Below are 10438 nucleotides of genomic sequence, written 5' to 3'. Positions count from 1 at the left end.
CCACCCCCTCCCCTCCCCTCCCCCCCACCCCCTCCCTCCCACCCCCTCCCCCCCTCCCTCCCCCCCCTCCCCCCCTCCCTCCCCCCCCTCCCCCCTCCCTCCCCCCCCCTCCCCCCCCTCCCTCCCCCCCCTCCCTCCCCTCCCCTCCCCCCCCTCCCCCCTCCCTCCCCCCCCCTCCCCCCCTCCCTCCCCCCCTCCCCCCCCTCCCCCTCCCCCCCTCCCTCCCCCCCTCCCTCCCCTCCCCCCCTCCCTCCCCCCCTCCCTCCCCCCCTCCCTCCCCTCCCTCCCCTCCCCCCCTCCCTCCCCCCCCTCCCCCCCTCCCTCCCCCCCTCCCTCCCCCCCTCCCCCCCTCCCTCCCCCCCTCCCCCCCTCCCCCCTCCCTCCCCCCCTCCCTCCCTCCCTCCCTCCCCTCCCCCCCCCTCCCTCCCCTCCCCCCTCCCCCCCTCCCTCCCCCCCTCCCTCCCCCCCCCCTCCCCCCCTCCCTCCCCCCCTCCCTCCCTCCCCCCCTCCCTCCCCTCCCTCCCCCCCTCCCTCCCTCCCTCCCCCATCCCTCCCCCCTCCCTCCCCCCCCCCTCCCCCCCCCCTCCCCCCCCTCCCTCCCCCCCTCCCCCCCTCCCTCCCCCCCTCCCCCCCCTCCCTCCCCCCCTCCCTCCCCCCCTCCCTCCCCCCCCCTCCTCCCCCCCCCTCCCTCCCCCCCCCTCCCTCCCCCCCCCTCCCTCCCCCCCCCTCCCTCCCCCCCCCTCCCCCCACCCCCTCCCTCCCACCCCCTCCCCCCCACCTCCTCCCTCCCCCTCCCCCCCTCCCTCCCCCCCACCTCCTCCCTCCCCCTCCCCCCCTCCCTCCCCCCCACCTCCTCCCTCCCCCTCCCCCCCTCCCTCCCCCCCCCCCTCCCCCCCTCCCTCCCCCCCCTCCCTCCCCCCCTCCCTCCCCCCCCCTCCCTCCCCCCCCTCCCCCCCCCCCCTCCCCCCCCCCTCCTCCCCCCCCCTCCTCCCCCCCCCTCCCTCCCCCCCCTCCCTCCCCCCCCTCCCTCCCCCCCCTCCCTCCCACCCCCTCCCCCCCACCCCCTCCCTCCCCCTCCCTCCCCCTCCCCCCCTCCCTCCCCCTCCCCCCCTCCCTCCCCCTCCCCCCCTCCCTCCCCCTCCCCCCCTCCCTCCCCCTCCCCCCTCCCTCCCCTCCCCCCCCCTCCCTCCCTCCCTCCCCTCCCTCCCCTCCCCCCCTCCCCCCCTCCCCCCCCCTCCCCCCCCTCCCCCCCTCCCCCCCCTCCCCCCCCTCCCCCCCCTCCCCCCCCTCCCCCCCCTCCCCCCCTTCCCCCCTCCCTCCCCCCCTCCCTCCCCCCCTCTCCCCTCCCTCCCTCCCCCCCTCTCCCCTCCCTCCCCCAGCACTCCCCCTCCCCCCCCCAGCACTCCCCCTCCCCCCCCAGCACTCCCCCTCCCCCCCCAGCACTCCCCCTCCCCCCCCCAGCACTCCCCCTCCCCCCCCAGCACTCCCCCTCCCCCCCCAGCACTCCCCCTCCCCCCCCCAGCACTCCCCCTCCCCCCCCAGCACTCCCCCTCCCCCCCCCCCAGCACTCCCCCTCCCCCCCCAGCACTCCCCCTCCCCCCCCCCCAGCACTCCCCCTCTTCTCCCCCTCCCCCAGCACTCCCCTCTTCTCCCCCAGCACTCCCCCTCTCCTCCCCCCCCCCTCCCTCCCCCCCTCCCCCAGCACTCCCCCTCTCCTCCCCCCTCCCCAGCACTCCCCCTCTCCTCCCCCCCAGCACTCCCCCTCTCCTCCCCCCCCAGCACTCCCCCTCTTCCCCCCCCCCAGCACTCCCCCTCTTCCCCCCCCCCAGCACTCCCCCTCTTCCCCCCCCCCAGCACTCCCCCTCTTCCCCCCCCCCAGCACTCCCCCTCTTCTCCCCCCCCAGCACTCCCCCTCTTCTCCCCCTCTTCTCCCCCCCCAGCACTCCCCCTCTTCTCCCCCCCCAGCACTCCCCCTCTTCTCCCCCCCCAGCACTCCCCCTCTTCTCCCCCCCCAGCACTCCCCCTCTTCCCCCCCCCAGCACTCCCCCTCTTCCCCCCCCCCAGCACTCCCCCTCTTCCCCCCCCCCAGCACTCCCCCTCTTCTCCCCCCACCCCAGCACTCCTCCTCTTCTCCCCCCACCCCAGCACTCCCCCCCCCCCCCCCCAGCACTCTCCCCCCCCCCCCCCAGCACTCTCTCCCCCCCCCCCCCCCAGCACTCTCCCTCTCCCCCCCCAGCACTCTCCCTCTCCCCCCCCAGCACTCTCCCTCTCCCCCCCCAGCACTCTCCCTCTCCCCCCCCAGCACTCTCCCTCTCCCCCCCCAGCACTCCCCCTCTCCCCCCCCAGCACTCCCCCTCTCCCCCCCAGCACTCCCCCTCTCCTCCCCCCCCAGCACTCCCCCTCTTCTCCCCCCCCCCCAGCACTCCCCCTCTTCCCCCCCCCCCCCCAGCACTCCCCCTCTTCCCCCCCCCAGTACTCCCCCTCTTCCCCCCCCCAGCACTCCCCCTCTTCCCCCCCCCCAGCACTCCCCCTCTTCCCCCCCCCCAGCACTCCCCCTCTTCCCCCCCCCAGCACTCCCCCTCTTCTCCCCCCACCCCAGCACTCCCCCTCTTCTCCCCCCACCCCAGCACTCCCCCTCTTCCCCCCCCCAGTACTCCCCCTCTTCCCCCCCCCAGCACTCCCCCTCTTCCCCCCCCCCAGCACTCCCCCTCTTCCCCCCCCCCAGCACTCCCCCTCTTCCCCCCCCCCAGCACTCCCCCTCTTCCCCCCCCCCAGCACTCCCCCTCTTCTCCCCCCACCCCAGCACTCCCCCTCTTCTCCCCCCACCCCAGCACTCCCCCCCCCCCCCCCCCCCAGCACTCTCCCCTCCCCCCCCCAGCACTCTCTCCCCCCCCCCCAGCACTCCCCCCTCCCCCCCCCAGCACTCCCCCCTCCCCCCCCAGCACTCCCCCCTCCCCCCCCAGCACTCCCCCCTCCCCCCCCCAGCACTCCCCCCTCCCCCCCCCAGCACTCCCCCCTCCCCCCCCAGCACTCCCCCTCCCCCCCCCCCAGCACTCCCCCTCCCCCCCCCCCAGCACTCCCCCCCCCCCCCCCCCCCCCAGCACTCCCCCCCCCCCCCCCAGCACTCCCCCTCCCCCCCCCCAGCACTCCCCTCCCCCCCCAGCACTCCCCCTCCCCCCCCAGCACTCCCCCTCCCCCCCCCAGCACTCCCCCTCCCCCCCCCAGCACTCCCCCTCCCCCCCAGCACTCCCCCTCCCCCCCCAGCACTCCCCCTCCCCCCCCCCAGCACTCCCCCTCCCCCCCCCCCAGCACTCCCCCTCCCCCCCCCCCAGCACTCCCCCTCCCCCCCCCCCAGCACTCCCCTCCCCCCCCCCCCAGCACTCCCCCTCCCCCCCCCCCCAGCACTCCCCCTCCCCCCCCCCAGCACTCCCCCTCCCCCCCCCCCAGCACTCCCCCTCCCCCCCCCCAGCACTCCCCCTCCCCCCCCCCAGCACTCCCCCTCCCCCCCCCCAGCACTCCCCCTCCCCCCCCCAGCACTCCCCCTCCCCCCCCCAGCACTCCCCCTCCCCCCCCCCAGCACTCCCCCTCCCGCCTCCCCCAGCACTCCCCCAGCACTCCCCCTCTTCTCCCGCCTCCCCCAGCACTCCCCTCTTCTCCCGCCTCCCCCAGCACTCCCCCTCTTCTCCCGCCTCCCCCAGCACTCCCCCTCTTCTCCCCCCTCCCCCAGCACTCCCCCTCTTCTCCCCCCTCCCCCAGCACTCCCCCTCTTCTCCCCCCTCCCCCAGCACTCCCCCTCTTCTCCCCAGCACTCCCCTTCTTCTCCCCAGCACTCCCCCTCTTCTCCCCAGCACTCCCCCTCTTCTCCCCCCCCCCCCCAGCACTCCTCCTCTTCTTCTCTCCCCCACCCCCACCACTCCCCTCTTCCCACCCCCACCACTCCCCTCTTCCCACCCCCTTCCCTCCACCCCACCCCCTTCCCTGTGGGGATATTGCAGCATTTCTCCACTGGGCTATGAAAATTTGTACTTATTCAAAAAATACTTAAGCCACCTTTTTGGGGGTAAAAAGTGCCATTTTCCTGTTATGTACAATTCTCATAGAAATTAATATGAGCTGACATGTACAAAAGCTGACATTTGCTTCTTGGGAGTGGGCTTTCACTTTTGACTTTCTCAGGGGTGATAATTGTGTTTCATCTTGCGAGATCTCGTGCTTGTTTAGAATCAGAATGTGAGCATTGTAAGAGATGATTGCAGTGAAATCGTTACACACGCTTTTCATACCTTGACTCCTTGATCAGTGAAAAATGTTTGAGAGTTTGTCACGATGGGGCCCTAGTGGTAGCTGTGGTGAGTGTTTTAAGGTGATGGATTTAAAATGCTAATACAAGATGAACATATGTTACTGAATTAGATTGCCTACTGCTTCTCCTGCAGTTTATTGTTGCACCATTTAATATTTATTAGGAATACCAAATAAACTAACATCAGCTGTGAATTTTATAGCTAGGTATGATGTACATTAGCTGCACATTTCAGATCATTTTTCAGGTACATTTATGTTGAAGTCTAGCATACTCATGCATTGTGGTTACTGTTTGTGCAGATACTAAAGTTGCAATTGAATTTGACTTGAATTAGACAGGATGTGAGCTAATGTTGCATCAAGTTGACTTCTAAAATGTTTTTTTTAATGAACTGCAGGTGCATTTTCGAAACAACAGACACCCCCCTCTCCACCCCTCAACCTTACCATGTGCTTGCAGAACTTCCATGTGAGCAGAGTAATGAGTTGCAGGTCATATTTGCTGTCAGCATTGTGATCTGCATCATACCCATCTGCATAAATGATGTGGAAATGGAGTTGAGAATCTGCCATTTTGTCATTTAAAATAAAATACAGTCAGTATCTTGTGATGCAGATTGGAGCTTCGTTATAATTTCGGGGGACTAGAAGCTAGTCATTAATATGAAGGAGACCGAGATGTAAATAGTGCCCATGTTAAAATCTTAAATTTTTGCCTTTATTTCCATGTGCAGTAATTAATTTTATACTCCTAGTTACACAACAAAACATGTTGTGAAAATCAGAAAAGTTGAGTTGGTTGTACTGTCAAATTTGATGCAGTATGGTTGACCTGGCAGGATATGTTATTACTCTCACCAATGTGCTGCTCCTGTGTACTGATTCGGCATGGACAGTTTCAAAAATGTGAACACTAAATTTGTTTTTGATGTATATATGGCAGTATTTTCCACACAGTTTATCTCAGGTTTGAAAATGGTCATGATCATTCAGGGAGAACTGAGCACTTGCGGAAACGGCTATTATAACTTGTTCAAAGCTGAATGGTGGCCTTTGCTGTTTCAGGTCTCTTGACCCCACTTGGGACACTGACCCCTTGTTGAGAATATGTGGTAAAGTTGTCTGATTGTTTCAACTTAAAGTCTTTGTTTAGATGTCATCTCAATTCAAGTACTTTTTCTGGCAAGTTTGTTCTTGGTGCTGTTGGTCAGAATTTGTATATCAGTGAGGTTTGGTATTGGAATAGATCACTTTTGCCAATTAACACAACTGTGTGACTTGTTTCACGGGTAATGCTGTTCATTCAACGTTGTGAGTTGTCCCAACCCTGCTGCTGAATCATGGATTTCCCTATTGCTTCATGGTGATCTTACATAATGCTCAACATGTTTTTTATTACCGTTTATGTTAGGCTGGGCAGAGTTTGTAATTATGTTCGTAATTAAATATTTCTCCAAGTTCAAGTAGAAATTTTGGCTTCTCCATTTCATGTCACTGAGATTTTAATGAGGTCATTGCTAACTGTAACTGCAATTGTAATAACAAACCAGTCTATACCTAATTTGTTTCTTTGACAGAAGAACAGCAGTTCACCCAGTTTGGGGAAAATAAGGGAAAGTTCCAAAAAGGTGCATAATTGACTTGTTCAACTGGTTACAAAACATAACCTTGATTAAAATGAGAGGACGACTAGCTGATCTTATGAGCTACCGATTTACAGAATAAGATGAAATTATGAAACAACTATTTAGTCAGAAGAGGCTTTCCAACTGTTAGTTGGAGCATTTCAGTATATAGAATGTTTGTGTCTTAATATATCTTTGAGGCATAGCAGAAAGTTCAGTTTTAAGTTTCTTGAAGTATATGGCACAGCCTGTAGATTTCAACCCGTTCACTTCACTATTTGGACAAAAGTAAATTGGTAGATTTTTTCATCGAAACATAAAAAGTAGGAACTGGAGTAGGCTGTTCAGCTCATTGAGTTTAGATCAGAGTGGTGCTGGGAAAGCAGGTCAGGCAGCATTCGAGGAGCAGGAAAATCGACGTTTCGGGCCCTCTATTCCCGATGAAAGGCTTTTGCCCGAAACGTCAATTTTCCTTCTCCTCGGATGTTGTCTGACGTGCTTTTCCAGCACCACTCTGATCTGAACTCTGGTTTCCAGCATATGCAGTCCTCACTTTTGCCTTGTTCAGCTCATTGAACCTACTCTGCCATTCCTTTATCTCAAAGCTATACTCTTGCACTCTCCCCATACCCCTTGACAATCAAAGTTCTAAAAATCTATTTCTTTCCAAAGTATATTCAATGACTTTGCACCGTATTCCTTCTGTGGTCAGGAATTCCAAAGGTTCACCGTCTACCGAATGAAATAGTTTCGCCTCATCTGAGTCTAGAATGGCTAAAGTGTAAATATCATTTCTGCATCTAGTCTGTCCAGCTCTGTCAGAATTTTGTATATTTCAATGAAATCCCCTCTCGCTCTTCTAAGCTTCAGTGCTCAGTCAACCCAATCTCTCCTCATCCATGAATCAGTCTGGTGAACCTTTGTTGCTCACCCTCTATGGTAAGTAGTCTTATAATAAGTGAAGAGATCAAAACTGCACTCAATACTTCAAGTCTTTTACAGCTGCAGTAAGGCTTCCTTGATCCTGCACTCAAATCATGTTGCAATGAAGACCAACATATCATTTGTCTTCCTAAATATTTCTCAACCAAGTAAGATATCTTTTTGAAAATGCAGGTTTTGTCACTTGGGCTTCACTTCTTTATTTATTGTTTTAATCTGTTTCTTGCATGTACTATTGTATTACAAGTATAAGTTTTAAATTGGTAAACATATATGGACCAACAGAATGTCTTTTGCTTTTAGCTTCTGTGAGCATGGAAGGGTAACTATGAGTGGTGAAAGAACTTTAAGTGTTTACAAGCTGCTTTGGAGATTTGTTTGCTTGCATGTCTACATTGTTTTGTCGACTTTTCTTTTATACTCTGGAGTAGTAGGGAAAAGTTTCACATTAAACCTTCCAACCCAGTGACTGTCATTCAGCTGATGAAATATATCAGAGCTTTTCTTTGAGCTACCTAGCCTAATTGTGCTCCTCAATTGCTTAACATTCTTTTAATATCCTTTTCTTCTAAGCAGCTGGCTAATTCTCTCTTAAAGGATGTATAGATTCTAATTCAGCAATGTTTCATGACAAAGGATTGTGCACAGAAGGTTTTATTTTAGTGTTTTTCTAGCTATTAGAGGAATGGCTTTTTTCTTTTCAGTTAATTGTCTCTTACCCTTTACTGTGATAGGGTTGTACGTGTACTAAATACTCTCTGGAATTATAACCAAGTGGACGTTTTCATGTTAACCTTGACTGCACTGACAGATTATTTGAGCAAGGGGACATCACAACTGAGCCTGATCTAATTTTTAATTAATCGTCAACTTGATGTTTTCAATAGGGCTGATATTGAGGAGAAGGTTTGGAAGTACAGGGCATTCTCTCTCCAGAAGCAGTGAGCTAATTTCTTCTATCACAGCAGCCAGCCTGACAGGGATCAGTTAACTCAGCACAAACTGAACATAAAGCCAATGGACTTTATAGGAATGCTAGACTTTTTAAAAAATGCTTCGTACCCTCAAGATACTGTGAAGTACTGTACTGTACAGCAAATTAAGACCATAAGACATAGGAGCGGAAGTAAGTCCATTCGGCCCATCGAGTCTACTCCGCCATTCAATCATGGCTGATGGGCATTTCAACTCCACTTACCCGCATTCTCATTAACATTTGAAGTCCAGTTTGTAGTTTGTCTGAAGCTACAAGAGGAAGAGGAAGCTGAACTGAGAGGTTGTCCACTTTGAGATTTTTTTTCAGTTGATGAATGATATCTGCACATGATTTGAGGTCCTTGTATATTTCTTGCTGTTTTAAAAGCATCTGGCCTGTTCTGGCCAGCAGCACTAATTGCTTATTTGCTATGTAAGATAGTCAACTTATGTCGATGTCCAGTCTCTGCCCTTCGTCTTCACTGCTTGTTAGACATGCTACTGAGCAATTTTACATAGGTTGACGTTGTCTTGAGGCAGTTTAAGGGACATGTTGTTAGGTCTTGTGCTTGACTATTTGTTTAAATCAAGTCATGTTGGACAACCTTGTGACTCCAGTGCAACTTGATGTTTGTGTGTTGTGTACTAGAGATGTTTTGAACGGCCAAGTTTTTGGGGCAAAGCATTTTGTACCGAGTTCAGCCTTATGAAGGAATGCGGCAGTTGTTGACACAAGTGGCTATTCTCCGTGGGATCTCTTGGCTTCACTGAGAAGATAATTAAATCCAGTTGTATGCGAACATGATGAGTGTTCATGTGATGGATTAGACTTTTTAATCCATTTATTTTATATCAAGCTAATAGTGAAAGGATTCTTGTCCAAGAAAGATATGTTTACAGGATCAATGCTAACATTCAGAAAAGAATTGGAATTTTAAAAAAATTGCAACATTGGTAGAGGAGAAAGCATGAGTAGGATTCATTGTTGCAGACTCAATTGGGAGAACTAACCTCTGTTGTTCTGTTCTGTAATTCTAAAAATGTTCAGTTAGACAGAGTCCAGGTATACGTTTATTTAGTCAGTTTTATTCCAGTTGCTGAATCACAAACTCAATGATTACTTGTTCCTCATGGAAGTATTTTTAATCAGCCCCTTCAGATATATTGTGATGCATCTCCAGGACAGGTGGCATTTCAACCCAGACCTTCTGGCCCATAGTATGGGGCACCACCACTGAGTCACAGGAGCCCTCGTTGCTCATATTATGTAAACGTGTCTGTGTGTATATTATATATATGCACTCAGTCAAGTGCTAACTCAATTATAAGTAACATATAATTCTATTTGGTCTTGGGCATCCCTACTAGATAGCATTTATGCTTTATGAAGAATTTGGCATGTAATATAAAGTTCCAGTACTTTGTATTTTAAGATAGTTTTGTCTGTTCTGATGTGTTCAGTTGTAGATTGGTCTATTGCAAACGTACAATACTGCAGTTGTTAGCGATCTGAAATTAGAAACAGAAAATACTCAATGCACAGGAAGCCAGACGGCGTCTGTGGAAAGGGAAATGTTACAGGTTGCATCAGAATTGGAAAAGAAAATGCAGACTGAACAGGTTTTCAGCCAGTACAGAGATTGGGGGAGAAGGGAGGGAGTTTAAAAAAAAAACAAAAGGGAAGGACTGAGATAGGATAAAAGCATTAACTGACAAAAGTGAAAGGTTGAAGAGTCATGAGGGCAAATAAGGATGCGCAAGACATGTCCAAATCAGTGTAACTCCAATTCACAGCTCACAGTTGCTGTCCAGAAAAAAATTAACAATCTGAAATTGTTAAATTCAGTGTTGAGTACAGGAGGGTCAAAGGTGCCTAAATGATCATGAAATGCTAATTCTTGAGCTTACGGTTTCCTTTGAGTCATTCGCAAAAGCGTTTACATTAGATGTGTGACACAGAATGAACATAACAGACAGCTGGAAGTTGGTGGTCCTGCTTTGTGTGTAAAGTGGTTAGTCGATCTACATTTGTTTTCCCTTATGTAGAGGATTCAACACTCTGAACAGCGAATACAATATGTACTCGCATTGGAGTAGTTCACAGAAGTTCACTAAACTTGTCCCTGGGATTGGAGGGGTTATCTTGTCATGAAAGACACTGTAAATTGGGCCTATATGCTCTTGAGTTTAGAAGAATGAGAGATTATCTCATTTAAACATATAACTTATTGATGGAGCTGAGACACTGTTTCCCCGGCTGCTAAATCTAAAACACAGAAGCATGGTCTCTGAATAAGGGGTTGATCGTTTAGGACTGTGATGAGGAGAAATTACTCCACCTAAAAGGCGTAAACCTCTGGAATTGTTTACCTCTAAAGTTTGTGGATGTTTGATCCTTGAATAGATTTAAGGCTGAGAGATTTATTTTTGTTCTATCAGGGAATCAAAAGACATGAGGAGCAGGTGAGAATTTGGAATTGAAGCCCAAGATCTGCTATGATCATACTAAATGGCCCAATGGGTTGAATGGTCTGCTGCTGTGTATTGTCTTATTATTGAATGAACTTGCTCAATTTGAATGACTTGAGGCC

General features: G+C 53.8%; 1 protein-coding gene across 1 annotated transcript in view; it reads left to right on the top strand.

Annotated features, from left to right (window-relative positions):
• The window catches only part of LOC122542626 (ras-related protein Rab-8B), a 74388-nt gene that overhangs the window by 1020 nt on the left and 62930 nt on the right, over positions 1–10438 (top strand). The gene's annotated exons all lie outside the window — the stretch shown is intronic.

Source organism: Chiloscyllium plagiosum, unplaced genomic scaffold (genome assembly GCF_037043375.1).
Source record: "Chiloscyllium plagiosum isolate Xiang-an unplaced genomic scaffold, Cpla_swu_hap1 HiC_scaffold_42, whole genome shotgun sequence".
NCBI lineage: Eukaryota > Metazoa > Chordata > Chondrichthyes > Orectolobiformes > Hemiscylliidae > Chiloscyllium > Chiloscyllium plagiosum.
This window is presented reverse-complemented; position numbering and strand designations above follow the sequence as displayed.